The sequence below is a fragment of the Gymnoscopelus microlampas genome (assembly GCF_963454915.1).
Source record: "Gymnoscopelus microlampas genome assembly, chromosome: 21".
Lineage (NCBI taxonomy): Eukaryota > Metazoa > Chordata > Actinopteri > Myctophiformes > Myctophidae > Gymnoscopelus > Gymnoscopelus microlampas.
The window spans coordinates 14178523-14204831 of NC_139958.1; the positions used below are offsets into that span (position 1 = coordinate 14178523).

At 42.6% G+C, this 26309-nt stretch overlaps 1 protein-coding gene across 1 annotated transcript in view; it reads left to right on the forward strand.

Moving 5' to 3' along the window:
* Nucleotides 1-6209: 6209 nt before the first annotated feature.
* hapln1b (hyaluronan and proteoglycan link protein 1b) overlaps nt 6210-26309 on the forward strand; it is a 32341-nt gene continuing 12241 nt past the window's right edge. The window contains exon 1 of the mRNA XM_084047886.1: nt 6210-6349. The gene's annotated coding sequence lies outside the window, so the exon portion shown is untranslated. The remainder of the gene's footprint in view (nt 6350-26309) is intronic.

Here is a 26309-nt window from a genome sequence, read left to right on the forward strand (position 1 = left end):
AATTGCATTGTTGTTGAAATGTGCTTTACGCATAGAACAGCCTTGCCTTACCTTACCATCACCAAGGCTGAGAGTTCAGCTGTCAAACTCGTCCAGTCGTGGGTCACTCACCAACGGGCCCATGTTCTCTGTGAGGCTGAAAAGACTTGGAAGTGTTGCCAGAGGAATGACTGATGGAGGCAGCTCTTCACAGTCTGGCCACCATTAGCCCCTGAGACCTCTGGAAGACACTGATGGAACCTCTGGAAGACACGGATGGAAGTCGCCGGGCCAAGATGATTATTTCCCCACCAAAGTGGATAGTCTGGCTCGGCCATCAGGTCCTTGAGCACCAAGCTCCATTTGGTTCCATTAAAGCTGGGTTGGACAACATGTAATCTGAGTTCCCAGAAGTTTTCGCCAGCTCTGGCGAGGAACTTCTGGGCCACAGCCCTGGTATTTCTGGGCGGGATGTACGTCACGCTCTGAATCTGAGCGGACACGCCTCTTACCGGTCTGAGAGCTGTGCAACTCGTCTAAAAAGTCCGACGAGAGGCAAACAGCAGTACACAACAATGGCGGCCGAAATTTCTCAAGGGGAAATTGCTTCCCGTCGATCCTATTTAGATGCATCACCCACTGCATGTGGATCCCGCCCCCTTTTCTTCATTGGCTGTTGATTTGAATCACAACGCAGTGGCCGCGCCCCTGCTGTCCAAGCTCCGACGCTAACCCTCCCAGACTAGACAACATGTGGTCCCTGGAGGCCCCTGGCGGTTGTAATGTACAACGTGTGGCTCTCTAAACCCTTTGTCTGTCTGTCTGTCTGTCTGTCTGTCTGTCTGTCTGTCTGTCTGTCTGTCTGTCTATCTGTCTGTCTGTCTGTCTGTCTGTGTGTGTGTGTGCGCGTGCGTGCGTGCGTGCGTGCGTGCGTGCGTGCGTGCGTGTGTGTGTGTGTGCGTGTGCGTGCGTGTGTAGGTGTGGTCTATGTTTCCTGCACTATTTGGGGTGGGGGGGAGTAGAACACTCAGAATGACTCTCTTTCTTCATACAAGGTATGATTCAGTCCATTCAGAAGAAAAAAGCACAAGAAAACATCACTGAAATGTTGCCTTGCCACAGTAGCTCTAATAGGGTGTTCCTGCTTTTTCCGTTTTGAATAACGATTGTGTCTCGCTTTTGTTTCAAGGAAATAGAAAATATGGCTATTGTACTATGCTTTGAAATATTGGTATAAGGCAGTGGTTCTCAAAGAGGGGTCCAGGGACCCTCAGGGTTCCTTGAGGGGGTTCTAAATGGACCCTTACAAGGTCTGTAACTCCGAGAGCGTACACATTGAACCAAATGGACCCTTACGGGTCCATTTGGTTCCATTTGTACGCTCTCGGAGTTATGAGGGTCCTTGAAATGAAACAAGTTTGAGAACCACTGGTATATGAGGTGTAAGGTGAAACATAATCACATGTTTCAATAATTCAATGTGTTCTATATGTTGCAGGGCGCGGCGCACCGCTATGATGTAAACAATTAAAGTCGTTAAGCATGCTGCTGCCGTGAGACACACTATTCCACTGTTGGACATGAATGTTTTCATATCATTAAACCTGAAACCACACCTTGACCCAACACAAAGACCCCCTGTCTCCATGACTCACTCTGCACGCACTGTGTGTGTGTGTGTGTGTGTGTGTGTGTGTGTGTGTGTGTGTGTGTGTGTGTGTGTGTGTGTGTGTGTGTGTGTGTGCGTGCGCGCGCGCGTGTGTGTGTGTGTGTGCGTGCGTGCGTGCGTGTGAGTGCGCTCGCGTGCGTGCGTGCGTGCGTGTGTGTGTGTGTGTGTGTGTGTATGCTTGTATTACTTGCAAGGGCCTAAATGTCCCCACAACTATTTGAGAATTAGACATTGTGAGCACCGTTTTCCTGGTCCTTACAAAATAAATGGTTGTTTTATGGTTTAAAACAGCAGTTTATGGTTATAGAACAATGCCTGATTTATGCATAGCTGCGTGCCAGTGTTGTGTACGCACAAAAATGAGCAGATAAAAAGCAGAAAATAACAAAAATGGTATTCATAAAGTTGCCGTCCTAAAATGGTAATGTCCACCAGCTAATGTGTTTCATAGAAATGTATTAATTGTTGATAAATATAAATTAAACAGATGCATGTTTTTCTGTTTTAGAACTTGGTTTGTTACGATCATAAGCCTGGTCATTACCAAATGAAAATGGTTTATTTTTTCCAAAACACTAATCAGATTGACTATTTTTGTTACAAACACGCTAAATGATAAAACCTCATGAATGATTGCTGACCTTTACAACTCATATAACACAACCACTTTGACCTTCAGCGCCAGCAGGGGGAAAGCTCTCTGACCTCAACGATGGTGCAGTTTAATGACCTGAAAGCAATCGTACCCCACAATGGATCTGTACTTGGGTTGATTGTCATTTGGTTGGCTTTCGAACACAGCCGTCAAGACATGGAATTCACTTAACTCTCACAGTGCTACAAAATGGACAAATTAACACTGGATTTTACCGTGCGTGTTGTGCGACAGTATTTAACTCACACAAGATCGCTCTCTCTTACTAAACAATTAAAATGTTTTCAGTTTGATATATTTGTGGCTTTCTACATCAACCATTTGTTTTGATTGTGGGGGTATTACTTCATACTGTGAGACTCTCGGCCCCTAGAGGAAAAAGATGATATCTGTACAGAGAGTGACTTAACAACACACATGCATCTGCGTTCAGCTATTGTTTCATCGGTTTATTCCCAATATTCTCATTTCTGTCAAGTCGCTGTTGATTGACTGTTTGATATGCCTTTGTGCCTGTTTCGTTATTGCCTTTCATAGACTGATTACTTCTGACTCAGCAACATTATTGAGTTTCCTTGTACAGGAACTGCACTGATTCCAGAGTGCACTTTATATCATAAATCACCACAATGGAAGAAAGTATGCATGTTATGTTTTAGTTTAGAAAGGAAACAAGATAGATGGAGAGAGAGGGGGTGAGTCTATGCCATTGACAGAGAGGGGGGGGGGGAGAGAGAGAGAGAGAGAGAGAGAGAAAGAGAGAGAGAGAGAGAGAGAGAGAGAGAGAGAGAGAGAGAGAGAGAAAGACAGAGAGAGAGAGAGAGAGAGAGAGAGAGAGAGAGAGAGAGAGAGAGAATGAGTATGCCATTGGCAGAGAGGGGGAGAGAGAAAGTGAGAGTGCAAGGGGGAATGAGTCTATGCCATGGATAGAGAGGGGGGAGAGAGGGGGATATACCATTGACAGAGAGGGGGGAGAAAGAGAGAGGGGAATATACCATTGACAGGGGGAGACTCGGGGAGAGAGAGAGAGAGAGGGGATATACCATTGACAGAGAGGGGAGAGAGAGAGGGGGATATACCATTGACAGAGAGGGGAGAGAGGGGGGGGGGGTATACCATTGACAGCGAGGGGAGAGGGAGAGAGAGATGGAGAGAATGAGAATGAGTGCATGCCCATAGAGAGAGAGAGAAGGGGTGGGGGGGGGGGGGGGGGCTGAGCATGTTCTACAGTACTTGTTTCATAAGAATGTAATTCAATCATTCCTGGGTGAGTTGTGTTGTGAAACATTCTCGGCAGAGTGTGGTTGGAGCCAAATCCTGATGAGCGACTCAACACCCACAGAGCTGTTCCTAATTATGCTGAGTGGATTCCCCAATGTAAACATGTTCTACGTACATGTCCTCCCCAAGACACTCCATCTAGTCCAGTCTGTAAAACTGCAATACAGAACTGATTTCCCTGCAATCTGCATGGTAGAGAATGTAAGCATTTAGCAGACGCTCTTTATCCAGAGTGACTTACAGTAAACAAGGTAAACACATACATCAAATGCATAGAGACAGTGTAGTGTGTAGTGTCTCAGTAATCTATTCACCTGTTTCCTAGGCTGTGTTTTCCACTTCCTGTCGATTTCATTGGATATCATTGGTCATCTTACCAGTTTCATTGGATTTCATTGTATCAAATCGACAGGAAGTGGAAAACACACAGCCTAGGAAACAGGTGAATAGGATCATTGGTAAACCGAGAACCAAGCACCAGGTTAAGCAATATAATATCAGAAAATAAATAATCTGTACATTGAAACTATAAGAAACTATAGGATGCCAGGTAAACAAATGAACCTATCATCTGTCCGAATAACATTATTATTTTAACCTTTACATAAGACTGTATGGTTGTCAAGGGTAGGTACAAATACAATACAATACAATACAATATAACTAGCACATGTGCAGTGTTTGGAGGTGGTATCTCACACCTTCTGGTTGACAAACCTCACAAGCAGTACTGTCTGAGCTCATCTCCTCCAGCCAAGTAGAGATGCCTTATCAGCAGTAGGTACTGTAAGTACCTAAGACTTAGTAACTCAAATCTTGGGCAGAGCGGTATGTGAATTTGTCATGTGGTGACAGGCTTTGAATCCCGGGCAAGACCACCTGGAAGTTGTGGGCTGCAGCTACAACTGTTGGTTGATGCATTCCAAAACTTCCTAGCAGTATGCGGTAGATAAAACGTGAAATTGTGATATCTAGGAGACGGATATTCATGTAGGGTTCACAAATGATGGCTATTGTAAGAAATGAACAACCCACCACCACCAGTTCCTTAGTTTGGGGTCAAGGTGTGCAATGGCCAATGGCGGAAAATGAATAAATCATCATTTGCCAAGAAATAATAGGTGCCATTATATAGCTACTGTAGGCAACCATGCACACACTTTTGTACAAAGCAACTCTTCTCAGATTATGAAAGTAAAATGGTATGATTGTGTAAAGGATTATGTTGATGTAGATAGACTTGTTTATTGGTTCATTCTAAAGACCAAGGGTGTACCAGTATGTGTTTCTTGAACTATCTGCACCGAGTGGACCTCTGACATAGATCTACTGCACGGAGCTACTACCTTTAAACGCATGTGAAATCTGAGGCTTTTTGTATAGTAGCCTACTATTTTAAATAGTTTTGGGAGAAAATGCTGCTAATTGTCCCAAAAGTGACGGCAAAATCCTGAAAGATTTCTGCTATTTGTTTCACAAAGCTTCATCCCAAGCTAGCCTTGCCAACATGTAGGCTATATATAACTTTCTAACAGCAAATTAACATTAGTGGTTTTGTAAGACAGTTTTTCCATTTCCCCATTTCTCTCTTACATTGTTTTATTATGTTTTTGACACTTGCTTTGGCAATGCAAACGTATGTTTTCTCATGCCAAATAAAGCTCAATTGAATTTAATTTAATTTAATTGTGTACCTGCAACACCTGATCACCCTTGGAGTGGACAAAAGTGCTCTATATAATAATAATCTCACAGTTTGAGATCAGGGGCACAGAGATATGGCTGCATCACATCAGCTATAAAAGTAATCAGTAAAATAGCCTCTCAAATTCCCCATTAAACAAGTGAAGAGTGGCTTTTAATGATAATGCATGTGACACTGTGTAGCTTATACAGTATGGCTGAAAGCCAGACAACATTTTAGCAAGATTGCAAATGGGAAAGTTGTTTGGAGTTAACAGGTGTTGATAATAAAGGGATGCAACATAATTATAGCCTAGGCTACATTGGCAAATTAATATTAGCATATCAATTAAATGTGGTTGAATGTCATGAGCAGGATTAGAATAGGTTGCAAAATAAAGCTCAGGCTATAATGACATAATATCTAAAATGGGGATAATAACTACCTTAACTTTATAGTGCATTAAAAAGTTAACCTGGTGAGAAAAATAAATAAAATAAAAATAGAGAAAACAAGAAAAAAAAATATTTATTTCACAAAACAAAACTTAATGTCCTATCCAAAAAGCAGCTGGTCTGGTGCAACAAGGTAATAGCCTATGCACACTTGGAAAACTCCAGATGAGCTTTTTTGCGAAAATTGGTCCGCGACCCTAAAAAAATGGGTCCCGACCCACCGTTTGGGAAACAGTGTTGTAGACAACATGCAGGGTGAAGTGAACCAACAACTGCATCGACTAGCCACCTGCTCCCTACAGACCTCCACAGCTCACAATCCTCTCCTCCTGTCAGAACCTGCTGCGACTGAAAAGAAACTTGTGGCATTTCCACTTCCATAAATGAAAAGTGTATTTCAAATGGCTCTATAACACCACCACCACCACCACCACTTCTAGAAGACCCTCTGGCTTCTTCTCTCAGACCCTAAAAGCGCTTTGTTTTGATCTTGGTGACGCGTGACGCGCGTCCTGGTCCTGCCTGTTGCCTGTCTGTCCAGTCTGTCCCTCCTTGTTGCTCCAAAGCTGCGCGCACTTCGTGTCACTGTGCAGAGGTCTGTCACCAGAACGCACCGTTACCACAAGGTAAGAGCATCTATTTACTTCACTGAACGGAGAAAAATGATACCGCACTGTTGCTTTTACATGCTTGCATGTTTGTCGGAGACGACTAATTATCTGTTTATTGACCCAGACTTGATTGGGAGTAGACGTGGGAGTTTTTAAAGTGAGATTTCACTTTAAAATAAAATAAACATTACAAAAAATATCATATTTAAAAAATACATAAAAAAGTAGTGGAAAAATCACACACATTGTGATTTTTCCATTACTTAATGTATTGTTTAATGTTTCTTTTATTTGAAAGTGAAATATCACTTTAAGAATGTATTATAGTCTCACATCTCATGACATTCTTTTGCAATTTTCACATTTGGGAATAATTGTGTGATTACTGGTTCCAACAAACAGCATTAACTATGGTGGCATTGTTTTGATGTGTAACAGATCTAAAAGATTGCTTTTAAATACCCCTGAACAGTTCTTACTCTAGGCTACTCAAATAAAAATAAAAAATTCTTTCTTCAGTTTTTTTTTGTTTTGTTAAGAAATGAGGAGATAAATATGTTCTTAATTTGTTGACCTGTTGTTCACAAATCCAGTCACTTTCCAAGAAATTCATCCCCAGCTGAATGCCTATTCAGTCAGCATTTAGAAAAGTCAACATTTAAATTGATGCTAGATCATTTCTAACAATGCTTTCATAGTGCTTTATAAACTGAGGTTCCTGCGGCTTTGTTTAGTGTTTTTTTTGTTGTTGTTTTTTAACTTCAGCATTCAATCATAGTCGTCCTGTACGCACTACAAAACTGCCGGTCATATTTGTAAAGTTGATCATACTTGTGGTGGACCAGTAAAGTGCAGTTTGGAGACCACTTCATTAAGCCAGAGGAACATCTGGGCTGTGTGCTGCCTTCAGCCCAAACAGCCTGTCTCTGTTTGCTGCTTTAGCATTAGAGGATTGAGTGAGTGCTCCACCCTGAACCCACCCCCACCCCCTTACGCCCCCCACCCCACTGAGGCCTGTCCCAATGGGCTCTGTCAGGGCTCGCTGAAAAGGCAGCCAGTGTTGACAGAATGGTCCGCCTACATGGGTCTCAGACATACACGCGCACACACACACACACACACACACACACACACACACACACACACACACACACACACACACACACACACACACACACACACACACGTGCACGCACATGTACGCATGCACATGTCTCGTGTCAATCAATAGCTGGTAACGGGAGGACAGCTGGGTCAATACACACACATGTGCATTTTGTTTTCACCTGACCACGATTTCTATTGGAAGTACATACAGGGCAGAAGCTAAAAACATGTAGGCCTAATGCAAAGTATTTCTTAAAAACAACGTGTTTACTGTCTGATGTTTGTTGTTTAAAACAAACGTGATTTTGATTGCAGGGGCCAGTCTGTCGACGTATAACGTCATACATGTTTTAGATTAGATGACGTTCAGCTGAATTCACAATTTCACGCTAAAAAAGATCAAGGCGTTTCAACCGTTTCAAATCATACCCAGCGCTCTGCACTGCATGACCCGCGTGACCCCTGCGCTTTGCCGTTGACCTCTGACATACTGATACAGCGTAGAAAAAGGGTGTGCTGCCGCATAAGACAAGCCTCTCCTTCTTTAGAAGTAGCTGTTCATGCTTAGATGAGGAACGACATGAACTTTTTTGATAGTGTGGGTTTTGTTAAGGGTTAACGCACACTCTCAGGGAGAGGCCAGTGCACAATGGACTGTCTGTATGCAGGTCAGGAACGCAGTCTGTCAGTGTGCGTCGAGAGGTGAAAGCTACCATGATGGTTATAACCACTTGAACCCCAGCATCCCTAGTCTGGGGGCGAACATTCGGCAAAAAATAGCAGATGTACAAGCTCACAAATGCGTCACAAGCTTGTAGATCGGCTATTTTTGTAAGATGTTTTGTGTAGAGTGAAAACAAGAGGCGGCCTTAGTTCCTAAGTACTTTTGAGCCTGTTTGGGATGGCGAGATGTTACCCTTTTGAAGTTAATGCAATACCTCTTGTTAACCAGTAGTGGTCCTACCTGTTCTACCTAGAAGAGCAGGGAGACCAACTACATGCACCACTGTTGTGTTAGTTATATTGTATTAACTTACAGTCTATACCATACATACAATAGGTTAAAATGACATTTTAGTCACAAAAAAAATTATTGATTGATTGATTGAATATTTTATTAACAGTTTGCAAAAAGTACAGTAGCACGATTATACAATGATGCTAAAAGGATAACACTTGATATAAGCCTTTAATCCTACAAGTCTATAGCATTCAATTACCAGTATTCATTGTGAAATCAACTTTAGAATGTTCAGTTCTCAACCACCTGAAAAGGCTGCTCTCTCCACTGTATGCAGCAGCAGACACAGTTTCACAATTTCATGTTGAGAGTTGGTCTCAGATTGTTGAACAAATACCAATACTAGACTTGCCTCTGTGCTTTTATTCTAACTTTGCCTCATTATGCTAAACTCAGACATTCACCAATAGACGTCATCTGCTTTGAGTATACCTTGTGTTGCTGCCATCTATGCAGAAATATGTCTTGGATGTTATTAGCTGTACAGTAAACAGGGGTTGGTGAGAGTGTCAGGCCACCTCCCTGCAGCTTGTTTGTTAAAGTAGTCCCACTGGATCTCCAGAAAGTTCAACAGTATATTCAGATACACACCCTTCTCCACATACTGTACGTGTGTCTAAAGTACCCTGCTATAGAGTACACTGTACAGACACTATATCGTCTATGTAAGGTGGAAACCTCATATGTCCAAAACTGTTACAGTACTTTTCAGGATTACATTTCATTAACAGCAAACAGCAAAAGTAGCAGATCTACAAGTTCAAAGCGCGTTGCTTCGCGCCGCATTTCGAGCTTGCAGATCTGCTACTTTTGATACTTTTGTGTGACGCTGTAGTACAGTGGTTCTCAAACTTTTTCATGTCAAGGACCCCCAAATTGACACTTATTAGCCCGCGGACCCCCATTTGAAAAGATAAGCCAGGGACCCCCATAAGAGAAGATTTATACGTCTTTCTAGCAGTGATTCTCAACCATTTTAATGTCAAGGAGCCCCAGTTTGACATGTATTAGGCTACAGACCCCCATTTAATGGCATTTCTATCTCTGGGACCCGAATTTATATTATAAAATCAATGTTAATTTAACTCTGAGAGTGTACAAATGGAACCAAATGGACCCGTTAGGGTCCATTTGGTTCCAATCCATCATTTAGCTGGGGACCCCCTGGAACTGCCTCAAGTACCCCTGGGGGTCCCCGTACCCCACTTTGAGAACCAATGCTGTAGTATGATCAAGTAATGCCAAGTTTCTGCCTGACAACAGCGATAAACTACCTTGGTATTGCTCTTCCACCTTAGCTTACGTAATGCTTCATTTGTTGGTGGTAGCCATAGCTAAGTGGGTAGAGGGGCCGTCTGGGTATCCGGTCCGAAACCCTGGCTCATCCAGGACCAGTGTACATGTTTTAAGTGTCCCAGAGAGCAAGTCACTTAACTCCTAACAACCACCACCCCATACCCCAACATGTGTGCTCATCTGAGCTGTCTGAGCAGCACATCAGCTGGGTGAAGGTGTAATAGCAATTCCCACTCTCCCTGTGAACCAGAAAATGCTCCCTCCTCTGACTAATGTATACTCTGTTGTTGTGGGATGGTGTCGTGATACTATCTATGTTAATTTGTGGTGCATCTGTAAATTAAGTTATAGAATAGTTTTGTTTGTTTTGTTGACCTTTGTTGTTTTGTGTTTTCTTGGGTTGTGTGTGTGTGTGTGTGTTTAGTTTCTACTCCCTGCTGTTGCGACTGACAGGCAGTGTGACTCAGTTGTTTTTGTCCTAGTCTTAGTCTAGTCTTCTTTGTCTTGTCCTATGGTTTTCTCTTGTCTCTTCCTGGGGACTGCGCCCCGGGCCCCAGGGTAATAACTGGATGGGGGGCGCACTACAAATCCTGAACCTAACCTTTGTTCTTAGATATTTACTGACGTGACAATACCATTTTTGGGTTTCCAGAGAGAACTATGCACAAACAGTACACTATCCATAATCTATACAAGCTAATAATCATTGATCTTGTATAGGACCTGTATAAGAAGTAATCCTAACTATTGTTGGATCACTAGCTGGGTCATAGGGCTGACTTGACTGTGATGTGAAACGTCACCCAGATTTGAGACATTGTCAATATGTTTTAAGCACTTCTCAAACACTGGCTGCAGGCAGTGGTAGCTCAAAAATGTATGTTAATTGTTGAAACTCGTTGAGAGCTTGTAGATCAGCTATTCTCGCAATTCGTCATACAACAAAGTATATATAGGGCTAGTGGGCTACGGGTTTGAGGGTGTTCCAAATCTGGACCCTTACATGTAACTCTGAGGGTGTACAAATGGAACCAATGTTCCATGTGTACACCCTCAGAGGTATGGGGGTCTTTGAATTTAAAAATATTTGAGAACCACAGAACTAAACTGTGACTGTTGTAACAGAAACCATGGGAAAATGAGCCATTAACGAACACTTCACATTTTCGACACGGCCCTGGGCCTGGTTGGCAGGATGGTGTAATTCATTCATGAACTGGAAACGAGTTGTCATAAAACTGCATCCTAACTGTCAGTGTTGTGCTGTGAATAAAACCAATCATATGGCGAGAGGCTGGATGCCTTATTCTTACTCATCCAGCACCCGACCTGACATCACAGACCTACTGTGTTTCACACTGAGGCCTCTTTGTACAGCAGTGGGCCATGGTGGTGTGAGAGTGACGTAGGATAAATCTACATAGGGACCGGTGAGCGTGCATGCATGCGTGTGTGTGTGTGTGTGTGTGTGTGTGTGTGTGTGTGTGTGCGTGCGCGCGCGCGCGCGCGTGCGTGCGTGCGTGCGTGCGTGCGTGCGTGCGTGCGTGCGTGTGTGTGTGAGTGTGAGGCGCGTTGCTAAGGTAGTGGACCAATTTGAACTCACTTTAACCGCTGAGAAAATATGTCTTGCCGTGCAACAACTGCACTGACTGCCTCTATTTGTGAGAAATCCAAAGGCTCCACATGTCTGCCATTGGAATAAATACAACCCCGCCCAAGGCTAACTACCCCACCCACCCCACCTACTGGGAAATAGGTGTTTGTGTTCCGTACGGCTAAACAGAAAGTGTTACATGGTGTGAAAGTGTGCGTGTACATTTTGGCCTTGGCGTGTTTTTCCAGTTTTATTTATTCCACGATTAACTGGAGCAGAGTGTGTCACACTCAGCAGTTACGACACAGTAATATCCTCAGTGTTCATTTTTCTATTTTTAACTCTCAGAAAATCTGAGGATTTTTACTGTGCATGGATGATATAAAAAGCTCTTTGAAATGACTACATGTTATATTTTAACCACTTAAACCCTACTTAGTAGAACCAGGGTCCCCGGGGGTCTATATACGTCGGTCCCCTCGTTTTCTCCTTAGACATCAAATCTCTTTCTACAAACAAACTCAAGCTACAAACGCGTGGCCTTGGGAGCTTGTAGATCAGATTTTTTCACAGAATGTTCGCCCCAGACTAGGGGCAATAGGGTTCATGGGGGGAAGATATGAGTCCTTCCCAACTCCAAACAAAAGACTTTTGTTGGAAAGTGAAACCTGCTTTTTTTTTCTTTCTCAAATTGGTCTTTAAATACATTATACGAAACATGTTAATAACATGTTGTTTTTAAAGCTGCAAGCTGTAACTCTTTAGTCCTATACCCTAGTACCCGGGTTTCAAACCCGATAATTTCTACCTACCGATCAGTCAAGAGGCGATCCCCTGCTTGGCCTTGGGAGTTATTCCGCTTATGAGCTCCAGGCTGTACTACTTGTCAACTAGGAGGTGTCCTTTACCAGACACCAGGGTCTAAATGTATCAATAGAAGAGAAGGGAGACCACCTCCAACCACTGCACATGTACTAGTTATATTGTATTAACATACTCTACCATACACTAGCTATATTCTATTAAAGGGATAGTTCATCCAAAAAAAAAGAAAATCTATCGATTAGTCACCCCATATAATTCATGGATAGTTTATTAGTTTTAGTTTTTGTCGCATTCCTAAGCCAATAATTTAACACAAAGGAGACTCTTTGTGTCTCCTACTGGTCATCAAATTATTGGCTTTGGAAAAACATAACCATGAATTCAAGCCTCCATGGGGTGACTAATCGATAGGAAAAAAAGTCATTTTGGGGGAGAACTATCCGTTAAACATACTCTACCTGATACTAATATACTGATTGGTTAAAGAAGCCTTTTATTCATAAAAAGATTATACTCATTTCAGTTTTAAGAAAAATCCTTTTTCTTCAGTCGTTAACATTCAGAGATGGGTGTTTGGTTCTTATCTACGCTGTCGGAGTATCCGTGTCAGCCAAGTGACCTGAGATACTCTCCAGAGTACGAATGGGGGAAACTTCACAGAGATAGATAGCAGCAGGCCTGTCTATGCTATCGTTGCTATCTGCCTAATGGGACCAAGATGTTCTGCATTGTTGTTTTTAGCTATTCTTTTTGTTTATCTAAAGGACTGATTCATGGGCTCTGAAAAGCCAACGTTTTTTTACAAAGTAAAATCTTTCAGTGTTAATTTATCCATTTGTAACTCAGGGAATGTACAAATGCAAACCAAATGGGCCCGGCGTCCATTTGGTTTGCATCTGTTCATTCTCAGAGTTAGAGGGGGTGCATGTGATATGTTTTATGTTCAAATAAGTGTTACAAAGCTCTATATCCTGATATACTGTATGACCATAGTTTACTGAGGAAGACTGTCTCACTGCATTTGATCTATGTGTTTACCTTGCTCACTGTAAGTCGATGCTAAATGCCTACATTGTAAATAATTTATATAGAGTGTTTGTTTGGTAACAGGGGTCTCCTCTTCTCCCCAGCTCTTTAGTAAACAGAAAAGTTGAAGTGATGAAACCAACTAAATGAGCTGACAACATTGGAATTGGAACACTATAAAATTAGAGCTGATAAATGGGTTTAAATCTCTCCTGATTGGATGAAATTGGTGACCCACCGGCAAATGTATGTTCCCGTTTGGTTAAAATAATGTTTGATTGATTGATTCAAATAAACTTCTGGATTACAGGCTTTAAAATACTGATACTATGATAGTATATTTCCCACACACTGTTTTCATCATTCGAGATGACAATATCAATCATATTATTTGTATCTATCGTAATAACTATTTCTTTACTAACGCCAAAATGATTTAAAATGGTCAACAACTCGTCTCATAGAGACATTATGTACACTAAAGTATTTAAGCTCTCCAGTGAGACATGAGAAACATGACACATAGCTTTTCATCGTGTGTTTTCACCTCAAGTTTTAAATCAGCATTTTTGCCAGAAAGACATCCATGTAATGAAGTCCATGTGTTTACCTTATGGTCTGCTCACCCCCAAGAGGTCCTATTTGTACTTAAAGCTCTCTCACATACACACACACACACACACACACACACACACACACACACACACACACACACACACACACACACACACACACACACACACACACACACACACACACACACACACACACATACACATTCACGCACGCACGCACAAACACCCCCACACACACACACACACACACACACACACACACACACACATGCACTCACACGCACACACACACGCACGCACGCACGCACGCACGCACGCACGCACGCACGCACGCACGCACGCACGCACACACACACACACACACACACACACACACACACACACACACACACACACACACACACACACACACACACACACACACACACACACAAACAAACAAGAGAGACATTGCAAAGTACTTTTTCTTTACTTGATAGCAAACAGAGACCATGCCATGCACTGTTGTACCCGTATGATTCATGTATATACTGTACTGCAGTGCACAGTATACAGTATATAATATTTCATAGCTGGATTAGTTATTGTTGAATTATTGTTGAATTGTAAAGGAGTGAGCTGCACATGTTCAGAATCAACAGCACAGGTTTACAGCTGTAAAACAGTGGGTGAAATTCGTTTGTATGCGAGCTCCCATCGTTTTTGTTTATTTTCATAAAAAGAGAAAGGGAAGAGGGACTAAGAAACACATGTTTCTTGGTCTATTGACAGTGTTGTATCATATATAGCTCTGGAAACCCACACACAGCTGCTCCGGGTGGCTGATGATGCCACTGGAATCATGCCAGCAGTCAAGCCCAACAGGAGAGCTCACAGGCGGCTAGGAACAAGTGCGGACAGTGGATTTCCTTCTCTGGTGGGGCAAACACATCTGCCCTCTAATTGGCTGTCGCTCGACTCTGCGTGAAGTTTTCTCAACGTTTTGTCGTCAGGGTTTTCTTGCCAGTCCATGTCGCTCAGTGGGTCAGTGAAGAAGTTGTTCAACATGAAGATGCAGTGGTTTTGGTCGGGTCCCCCAGCAAAGTAGTTGGCTGTGAACATGCATGGGAATAGGGCATTAATCAACCTCTAGCCTTCTACAGAGCCGCACTGTAAAAATAGAAATAGAACACTATACAATTGAAGCCGATGAACTATGTGTTTTATTTCTCTCTCTTGATTCGATAAAATTAGCATCCTGAACTGAATATTTCTTTTCTGTTTGCTAAGCTGGAGAGACCCCGTACCGAGCAAACATTCATAAAGTATGAATGCTCATGTTCCTGCCTCATATTGCTTCTCACCGATACAGCATCCAGCACTGATTTGTATCAACAGCAGCATCTCCCAGGGCTCTATACTTGGTCCACTCCTTTTTTCCCTCTACACCAAATCGCTTTGCTGAGCTTATCTGAATGTTTGCCCCAGAATAGGGACACTTACACTAGGATTCATGTTGTTAGACAGGAATGATGTGACAATCTTCCCCATTTGATACGGTCCTGCAGGGCAATTATATCAAAATGATGGAGTTTAACTGAAAAAAAAAGAAGTTCACCCACTGTTTACGCCTGTAAACCTGTGATGTGACAATAAAGATGATTCTGAATCTGATATGTTAAGAGAAGTTTAAAGGTTCAGACACAAGGTACGCTAGATTTGATCCCTCAGACTTCATGTGGTCAGTTTATGATGTCAGTCGCCTATGAAGGACAGTATCTGTGAAGTGAAGTTAACCACCAGTAAAGTTAACCACTAGTATCCCTATCCTGGGGGAGGGGGGGGGGGCATTCGGCAAAAATAGCTGGCTGATTTGGTGTAGAGAAGCGAGAAAAAAGAGTGGACCAAGTACAAAGCCGACCCTGGTCAAATGTTGGCAACAAAATATACTTAAAGTATCAAAATCAGAATCAGAATCATCTTTATTGACACATAGGTTTACAGGTGTAAAGATCCCGTATGCTTCATCATTTGGTAGTCTGTGAGATGAGAAGAGAGGATAGAGGTGGAGTTAGGGCTGTCAGTTGTCACGATTATGACATTTTACTTAACACTTAATTGTCACTCAAATAATTGCGATTAACGATTTAATTGTGTTTCTGTCAATAAACATTATGAATAAAAATTACATTTCTGTTTGGCTTTTAGGCTTCGTAAACAAAAGGTGCACAGGGCAGATATGACAAATAACTTACATAATGTAATAACTTTATACTTAAAGGAAGCAGAAAGAAAAGCAGGATAGAAACAGGTTAAATAAACATTAAACAGTTATAGATATGATGTGACAGCAGGTGTGTGTGTACATGGTCTTTCAGAAACATTAGCATCATATGCAGGTAAAATAAAAGTAAAAGTTCTCAGATTTTTTAAACCTTGCAAAAGTTTTTCCAAAAATAGCTCATTGTGAGCTTGTAGATCAGATATTTTAGAGTATAAAATCACAAGTGGTTTTGTATAAATAATCTAAATGGGCAAAGTAACTAGTAACTAAAGCTGTCAAATAACTGTACTGGAGTAAAAAAGTACCATTTGCCTCTCAGATGTATACAAAGAATGCATAATATATATTAAGCACAGTACAGAGGTGCCATTCATTGCTATCGGGTAGAAACCTATTCTGTCCAAAACCATTACTTTGCAGGATTAACATTCAAAAATGGAAAAAATAGACGATCTACAAGCTCCAAACGTGTCGCATTTTGAGCTTCCATATTTGGGCAAAGTCTCAGACCAATTGACTGCCATTGACTTCCATTATAAAATAAAAGTTTTAAAAAGTTAAATATAAAAAAAATAGACTGATCCCTGTTTCTCGCACCTTAACTTACGTCAAAAACTAATTTTGCCCACGGTTTTACACCTGTAAACCTGTGATGTGACAATAAAGTTGATTCTCATTCTGATTCTGTTGGGAGCACATGCCCCTCCGATCATGCAATACCCGCTGTACCCATTGTACCCCTTGTCAGAGTACCCGCACCACTTACAGTAGCATTATAGTATTACCATAGTACCTGGAGGCCAGTCTATGAGTCCTATTGATGACATCAGGGATGGTCATATATGGGCATAAAAGGTACACAGACAGACAGACAGACATGTTTGGACAACCGCCGGTCCGACGACTTCCCACTCCGCACAACACCCCCTTGGGTTCTCTGCGACACAGATATGTGGGGGAACGAATTTTCCTTGGCCTACTTAAAGTGTGTGCAAGAAATGTGGCGCCGATCTGTCCAGCGGTTTGTGAGATTATACTCCAGCCCCGGACTCTCAGACTCTGACACCGAGCCGTAGCAGCGTATAGTCCATATTCACACGGTGGCCATTTTGTAATTTAACATTGCGTTGCTGTGGCAACTGGGGTGGCATTTCATTGACTTAATGGCAATATGGCCGCCGTGTGAATATGGTCTATGGAAACAAATCCTGAACCTGTGAAATATGTTACACAGCACGGTGCGGTTCAATTAGTCCTTGCGGTTGAAAAGACGAGCCTTTAGTGTCATCCTCCATGCGATAGGTCACGCGCTGGGGGGAGGGGACATCGGCCAGGACTGCCAGGGTGAGCGGCTCGTCTAGACCTTCAAGACGTTCTAAAGGTTCTTCCCAATCTATATGAGCTTTTAACGGCTCGTCCTGATCTTCATGAGATTGTAATTGCTCGCTGTATCGTTCAGACTCTTCTGGCACGATAGCAAGGGTGGCTTCCATTTCCTCCCATCTCTTCTCCTGCTCCCTGTCCCTCAACCTGTAATATGTATCGATGGCGTACTGATACTTGCCCGTGGTTATGTCGAAGAGGGCGGCAAACTTCTCTCCCAGGTAGAGGACAACCGAGAGAAGGAACGCAGGTCCTTTCAGAAAGTAGAACCAGATGTACGCACACAGGTGCTTTGATGAGGGGGGTTCTATCGCAGATTCGTCGTCCTCCTCATCTGTACTGAACTCCTCCATAGTCTCACCGCTAGAGAAATGGATGACTCTGTGAGGAACTCTCTCCCAGTCCTGCTGTCGCTTCTTCCTCGTACCCATCGCCCCGAGGTCCACGCGCACACAATCATCATTAGACAGGTCTGAGGTCTGCTCTGTGTCCGTATCCTCTTGCTCTTTGGAACTATAAATGTTGTTGAGATACATCGATATGTCAGCCATGATCGCTGCTGATGTGTGTTTGTTGCGACATCCGTCTCTGTGTCTTATATGCTGTGTGTATGGTGTCGAACGCTTACGTCACTAGGAAGCCATACTGTGCGTCAGTTTTGTCATAGCCCTGTAGCTAGAGTTATAAGCTCTGTTAAGCCCAACATGGGTCATGTAAAACTGTTTATTAACAATAAATGTAAACACAAATCACATCAAATCGACTGCAAATCACAGAAAATCTAGAGCAAAATATTTATTCAAATAAAAAAAGTAACGAACAAACTTTATACATGATCTGAAGTCCTGGGGTAGAGCAAATACAGTCCTCACTTTAGTCCACCGAAAGATCATGACCATGGCCAATCAATAGCAAGCATTACACGTCACCGGTCTGGCCCTGTTTGACCTGCTTCAGACCTCTCAGGGAGTGGGGCCAAAATTGGCATCCTTTTCGGGCCCTTTTGGCCCCACTGAGCCCACTTTGGCCCGGGTCCTTGTATATGGAAACAACGGCACAAGCAGGCGGTGCAGTGCTTTGCTGGGCTGCTATGTGGAAACGCAGCATAAGATAAGAAATTGTGGTCACTAATTTCTTGAAATTAAATCGGTTTGAGAATCACAGTTTTTTTTTCTAGATAGCTTGGCCTCTTACAGTACCACCACGTCATAAAGAAAACAACACAATGTTGCTTTATTCAGAAACTCAACCAAAGGACCAAAAAAACAACGACTGGTCCAATCACGTCAGACCTGCAGTGTGTGACAGGTCGCTGCGCTCACGGCCAGACAAGTTGCTCCCATGGGTAATGTGATGAAAATCAGAGCAGCGTGCTGTGTGTGGAGTAGGAATTGTACTGATTCCAAGAAATCCAAAAGCCAAAGAATCTGGAGGAGGGACTTCAGGGTGTGTCTACTACAAGTATTTGCAACATTCTGAGCAATAACTGGGTCAAAAGAATGTGAGAATCAATAACAGCGTAATCTGCAGGGCCGCCTCCAAGGTCTGCTGCTGGCCTGGGAAATCTGCAATCTGATGACGTTTGGTCAGACAGTATGTGCACTGTTAAAATACTCGGTGCTGTAAAGGATTTACGTTTAGTTAAAATAAGTGTTGAATAGCTCTATATATTCCCATAGCAATCTTTGCTCCATAAAAGTGTCTTTTATGGAGTTTTTGTTCAGTAACAGGGGTCTGTTTTCTGTTTCTCAAAGAGCTGGAGAGACTGAGATACGTCTCTAACTGAACAAACACTCTAGTCTATAGCAATGATTACTATCAGAATATAGAGCTTTAACTTCTAAATATAACCTTTTGTTTAACCAAAGAAATATACAACTTCCACTAGCTTTCATTTATCTCTGAGGGTGTGGACCAAGTTGATAAATTAATATTAACATTTAACCCTTTAAAATGGACCTTGATTTAGTGTGTGGAAAAAAGATGAATGTAATGTTTTACAGTCACTATTTTCTGCTTGTATTAGACGGAGGAGTCAGATACTCTGCCCTGAAACTATTGCGTACTTTGGGTCCATTAAAGGTTTAAAACTTTAATAGTGTTTATCGTGTTAGGTAGAGGTCAGGGGTACTGTAAACATGCTGTAGCTCCACTGGAGTGCATTACATCATGGAACTGCTATTCTGCTGTTAGCGCGTTGATTTGTATTGGCTAAAACAATCTGTCCAAGTTAGGAGTGGAAACATGAAGTGATTCTGATTGTTTTCCTTGTAATCATTATATTTCAGTGTAATAGACTCTCTCTCTCTCTCTCTCTCTCTCTCTCTCTCTCTCTCTCTCTCTCTCTCTCTCTCTCTCTCTCTCTCTCTGTTAGTGTTGGTGTGTGTGTGTGTGTGTGTGTGTGTGTGTGTGTGTGTGTGTGTGTGTGTGTGTGTGTGTGTGTGTGTGTGTGTGGGGGGGGGGGGGGGGGGGGTAGGATAATGTTTGAATAGGAAGCCAAACTGTATTTCTAAACGGTTTTATGATGCATACATTTTGTGGCTGTTTTGAACAGGAAGGAACATAATTGTTATATTCTCATGGCAGGACCATTAAAGGGCAAGACCACTTGGTAGAGGTTTGGGTTGTGTATTTGCCTTGCCACAATGTAACTCCAAAGGTGGAAGAAATGACAACTTCCTGCTGATTTTACTATTTGAACATCCGGATCAGCTATCCAGTCCGGGTTTTCTTCATAATAAAAATATCAAAATCAACGGGACTGGGTTTTGTGATGTTCTACCGTACAATATAAGCCAATGAGGAGCATATTTTGAATTGTCAATTTCTAATCAATGGAGCAATTATTTTTGATTTCTTGTCCACCTTTGAAGTTACATCATGGCAAGGTAAATACACAACCCAAACCTCTACCAAAGTGGTCTTGCACTTTAAGACAGGTTCCACTCACTATAAATTCTAATAGAACTCAGTCATAACTATCTCTTGCTAACCCCAATGCTATCCATTTTCAAACACACAAGTTGTTGGGGTCGGTAACAAAAATCATCAACCACCTGATGTACGCGGGTGATTTGTTCATCCTCTGTCCATATAGTGCTGGCCTTCAACGGTTACTGAGGGTCTGCTCTCAATATGGCTCAGACTGTGACATCATTTACGATGCAGAAGAGTAACATCATGATTATTAGTAGTAAACTGTCATTTCCTGTCTTTTTTCTGTCTGGTACTGCCCATAAGGTCTGTTTATATAACAAATGACCTACTGTACAGTATCTGATGAAAGGGACATCTACAGGCAGCGTAGAATGCTATATGCACAAGCTAACATGATTGTTCGTAAGTTTAGTATGTGTTCAGCATCTGTAAAGTCCACACTATTCAGAGCTACGTATGTACTGTATACTGCCCACTTGTGGCGGCACTACAGAAAGAGAATAAAAAGCCTCTGATGAAGGCCAACTGGGGCCGAAACGCTGTACCATGTATTTTTTTCTGTGTTTTAAAGTAAGCTAAACGCTTAGGAGCAATACTGTTGTGCAGACTTTTATTCTCTTGAACTGTCACTTTGTTTCCAACACCAGCAACCAAACTGGATATGTGCAACCCACTGTTTTGAAGGCGCTACAGAAAGAGCATGCAGTATGCAGAAACTCAATGTGGCTTATATTGATAGCATGAGACTGCTGCTTAAAGTGTCACGAATTGATGCAGCAGTGCAAGCCAAATGTTTGTCAGTATCGGTGTACCCACCTGATCTGCTGTACTGCGGAACCTCATGTACAAAATGTGTGGGCTGTCGATTCTCCCAACAACACATTTTAATTCTGACTATTGACTAACCCTGTATTGAGTTCGGTCACGGTTTGTCTCTAAACTGTGGAACCATTGGCGTGTAAGCCTGTATATGAATTTATGATTTTTTCTATGTCCGCCTTGTTTGTATTTGTATGTTATTTCTTTGCCATGGACCATGTGTCCTTAATAAAGTTTGATTTATTGACACATATCGTACACACACATACAAACACACATACGCGTGCGCACACCATCTCTCTCTCATCTATGTAAATGTATGTGTTTATGAGCTTAATGCATTTACATACTGTATTGTATGGCTGGCTGTGAGTGAGGAGTTCACGGTTCTAGCTTCAAATCCCTTCTTTGTTGTTGTTGTTGTTGTTGGTTCTTAGCAGTCTGGGGACAGGGAGGACCCTGACAGTGTGTTCAGCAGGCCAGAGACACTTACTCATCACTTAGTCCCTACAGATCAAACCAAGAAAAGAAAATGCCTTTTCTTTTCTTTTTTCAAGACATGATGAGTAATACGGCAAATGTCAACACATAGCAGGTGATAAATAAATGCACACACGCATACCGGTAGGCACGCTCGCACTTTGCTCGGGCACGGACACACACACACACACACACACACACACACACACACACACACACACACACACACACACACACACACACTCCCTCCCACACTATGAGGCTCGATGGAGCCTCATACCACACACACACACACACACACACACACACACACACACACACACACACACACACACACACACACACACACACACACACACACACACACACACACACCTGGCCTGACTCTTTGTCTTGTTTACCCTCCACACAGATGTACCCTGTGGAATTCTTTGTCTGACTCTAATTGCACAACATTCCTTCCTATAATCACTCTTAAAGGTGTATTGATAAATTACTCTTGAATTATTGATTATTCATTCAGAAACATAATATACAGTAACACTACACTGCCTATGAAGCCAAAGTGCAGTGACTACATTTTCTGGACGCATTGACTCATCTGCCTCAAAGGTCAAAAGGACGGTTGGCAATTGTAAGAAACTTTTGTGCTGTTTAGGTGAGAAAATCAGCCTAGCTGTTAGAGGAGACAAGGGCTGCATGCCTGCCTTGTTGAGGTTATTTGGGTTATGACAGATTTTCCCTTAGTCCAGTGGTTCTGAACCAGTGGTGTGGGGACCACCAGTGGTCCTTGAGGGGGTTCCAGGTGGTCCCCAGCTAAATGATGGAGAGTTGGAAAACAAATGGACCCTTATAGATCTTTAACTCTTGAAACCAAATGGACCCGTTTCATTTTACGCTCTCAAGAGTTAAATTATTGTTACACATCTGCATTACTCAATCTACAAGAAGTCTACACAATTAGAGAAGGCAGAATTGTTATTTTGATGAACGTTTGCCTGGTATCTCTCCTGTGGTACAAACATCAATACTAGCCTGGCATGGTCAGACTAATTAGTCTGGAATCTCTGTGTGGAACCTGCATTTCCAATGTTCCAAAAATGGTGATAAACCCGCCCCATATTTGCATTCTGGGCCCTGATTGGTCCCTCACTACTTCGGAGGGAGTGAAATCCAATCACAACTGAGCGGCGCAAGACCAAATCTGCCGAGTTATCAAACGATAACAGAATATTCTAAGTCTTGGGTCTGAGAGGCTAAATCTCATCAAACGGTGGTCCGTGACTCAAATGGCGAATAAATAATGGTCCTTGATATGAAAAGGGTTGAAAACCACTGTCAGGTATCTAATGCCCGACGGCATTAGATACTGGCACGCCACGGCATTTACGTGGCGTGCCGGCGCCGCACACCAAAAATAGCAGATCTACAAGCGTTGTGAGCTTATAGATCAACTATTTCCGGTGCATGACACCAACACATAACTAAGTATAAATCAGGCTTTAACCTTTGCATCATTTTTCCAAGGAGAGGTCCGGGTAGGTCACGGTCAATGTCTGATCCAGAGAAGTTTAGCAATGCAGCAGCATAAGTTACCATGGTGATGCTCTGATGTTACCATGGTGATATTTTTATGTTACCATGGTGATGTTCTAATGAGTGCAAAACCAGGGATGAAGCTAAAGTCCACAATTCAAGGCACCAACCTGCAAACTTTGCGACACGTTGTGAGCTTGTAGATCGTCTGTTTTCGGCCAGGTCCTTCATGTGATTAAAGGATACATCTGTTTTGTTCCCATGGTGCAGCTGACGGCATCAGACAGCTAATTGAGGTGAGTCAGTCAGTCAGTCAGTCAGTCAGTCAGTCAGTCAGTCGTCAGTCAGTCAGTCGGTCAGTAAACTGCATATTGTAGCCACACACAGCTCAAAACCTCCATCCTACCTAAGGTTTGTGGATGACACCACCGGACCGCCATGGGTCTGTTTATAGACAATGACAAAACGGTCTACAGAGAGGAAGTGAAAGCCTGTGAGTCTGTGACATCATGGCGTCAGGAAAACAACCTCCATCTTAACCCATTCAATCCGGAAACGCATACTGTGTCATTTTAGATTTTTTGCTAGAACCATTATTCTATACTTTGGGCATTCAAAAATAGCTCATAGCCGGATTAGCCGCGCTATGAGCTTGTATATCTGTCTGCTATTTTTGAATAACCAAGGGAATCTAAAATGACACAGATGCGTTCCCGGATTAAATGGGTTAACATCAGGAGAACAAAGGAGATGATTGTAGACTACAGTACAGGCTGTAGGGAGCATGCACCCCCCCCCCCCCCCCCCCCCCACCACACACACACACACACACACACACACACAAACACACACACACACACACACACACACACACCATTCAATGGTACTGCAGTGGAGAGAGTGACTGAGCAGCTTCAAGTTGCTCTGGGAACGTGAAGAGGAGCAGCTGTTTGAACCAAAACAATGTGCTGGTCATGTTTTGTTATGGCACCATACTTTAGACCTTGTGCCATAGATCGTCTAAACAAGGCCCTCAACGTCCAATCTTTCTTTCTTTCTTTCTTTCGACAGGACAATGCACATTAATAATGAGCATTCCATACATACTGTAGAAGTGAAATGAATCAGCTGATCATGATCTCATGTAAACATGCAGGATTTAGCTAGAACCTCATTTCCATCTGAAGTCCCCACATAAAAAAACACAACAATACAAACATAATAGATACAGAAGAAAAAAACTACTCAAGAGTTTATTTAAGAATCACCTAGTTTAAGCCTAACTAAAAAAGACAACTACTTGTCAAATAGCCTACCTAAAACAGCAAATGTAAGACCATGTTTGGTGTTTTTTAATGGTGTGATGATTCTTATTATTATGCAATTGCCTATTGTAGCACTTTGAGATTTTCACAAATGTAAAGTGCATTATAAATAAAATCCATTATTATTATTATTATGTTGACAACCACGGAATAATCATTCCCACCGATTCCAATCTTGTCGGTATGTAACTCAGATAGTGCTGAGTCGGCAGAAGAGGGTTTCGTCTCTATCGTGCGGGCGGGCCTCACAGGGCCACTTCTGATGGCATTGTAGTACCTACTATTCAATGTTTTTAATGATGGCATTGCCTACCTACATTTAAATGTTTTTCACTTGTTACCAATGCTTTTAATGGCAACATTGCCTTGTTGTCAATCAGGTCTGCATTCCATCGTCGGTCAAGTGATAGCACACGCCTCACTCAGTTCTACAGAAGTCTACTATTGCAGTGGTTCTTAAAGTGGGGGCTCCAGGGGGTCCCTAGCAAAGGTTGTTAATGTAGCATCAAAATCCGTTTTAACAACTTTGTCTCTATAATTACAAGTTCTCACATGTGACGCATTGTGAGCTTGTAGATCTGCTATTTTCAAAAAAAAATTAATTGTTATTGTTCTTTTTTGATATATATATTTTTTTAACCATTTTAACAACACAAATCTATGGGAGTCCCTGATGCAAAATATTTTCAGATGGGGGTCCGTGGCTAAATACATTCTAAAGGGGCAGACTTGATCTGTCTCGTCTAGGTCTTGTATTTCTATGCCTGGCTGTTCTGTTTGGGCCCCTCACCACTACCAATACTTGCTCCCGATGAGCAGGTTGGTGCCATGCATGGTTTCCTTCGCCATCGGTGTATGAATGTGTGTGTGAATGGGTGAATGTAATGCACAATCTATGTAAAACGCTTTGGATAAAAGTGCTATATAAATGCATCATTTACCATTTACTACACCAGCATGTGGTGCATGGGGCTAAAAGATATATGTATAGAGCACCGAAGTCTGACATCACTGCCGCTAGAGGGTGCTATCCCCATGGGTCACGACACACACACACACACACACACACACACACACACACACACACACACACACACACACACACACACACACACACACACACACACACACACACACACTGGACCAAGCATCCGTGTGATTGGGAGTTGGGAGTAAGAATGTGTTGTAATTATATCATCAGCCAATCAACATGCCACCATTGACTTACAATTCAATGGCTCACCAACTTCAACAGCACCAGTCAATAACATTGACAGATTGATTGCTAGACTGTGCACTTTTAGGCAACAAAGACACAGCCGGGTGTCTCATAAGATAACCGGGTGGGGCATGCATTCCCAGATTGCATCGTTCCCGAGTAGTGCCGCTGCAAGAATAGCAAGAAGAATTCTTGTCCCCTTTAGTGTTTTTGCTGGGGTATTTGCCACAGTACATTTGCACATAATATAGAATGTGTCCTCTGCATTAACCCGTCCTAACTACAGTATTAGGAGCAGCGGCTGGCACCTGGGGAGCTGTTACTGGAGGTAACTTGGCGGGGCCGCCCGCCCGCCGAGATGCAGTGGAGCCAGGCAGACATTCATCACCCCACCCCAGGGTGCCTGGAGCTAATGGGCAATGATCCATCATGTAGGAAGCTTCCCACCACAGAGCTTGGCTGTGCTCCACACTGTCCCACGGGGGGAAACTGCAGCTCTGGTTGCTGCCTGCTGCCTGGTCCCCAGTTCCTTGTGCTAAGTGTAGGTCAAGTAGCTTCGCTTAACCACA